Below are 318 nucleotides of genomic sequence, written 5' to 3'. Positions count from 1 at the left end.
TGTACCCTACAACTTTTGTATAAACAAATTTCCTCCAAAATGCTTACCATCCGAGATATTCCTATCCGTTATTTAAAATGGGACACCCTGTATATATATCAATAATGTAATAAGTTATTAAATAATGTAAAAAATATATATTTTTGCAACTTATTTTAGGGGATATAATAACAATATCACAATCAACAATTTCACGAATTGTGTTTAGAGTGTCCACTTTATTAGCTAGCTACATTAATAAATATATAAAAATGCCGTCATCACAACAATCACGTTTTGAAAATAAACGACTATTTAAGGAACTTGGATGTGGTAATG

At 28.0% G+C, this 318-nt stretch overlaps 1 pseudogene; it reads left to right on the top strand.

The window, feature by feature from the left end:
• LOC108761503 (putative nuclease HARBI1) overlaps positions 1-318 on the top strand; it is a 5,447-nt pseudogene that overhangs the window by 3,146 nt on the left and 1,983 nt on the right.

This window comes from Trachymyrmex cornetzi, unplaced genomic scaffold, assembly GCF_001594075.2.
Source record: "Trachymyrmex cornetzi isolate Tcor2-1 unplaced genomic scaffold, Tcor1.1 scaffold249, whole genome shotgun sequence".
Taxonomy (NCBI): Eukaryota; Metazoa; Arthropoda; class Insecta; order Hymenoptera; family Formicidae; genus Trachymyrmex; species Trachymyrmex cornetzi.
This window is presented reverse-complemented; position numbering and strand designations above follow the sequence as displayed.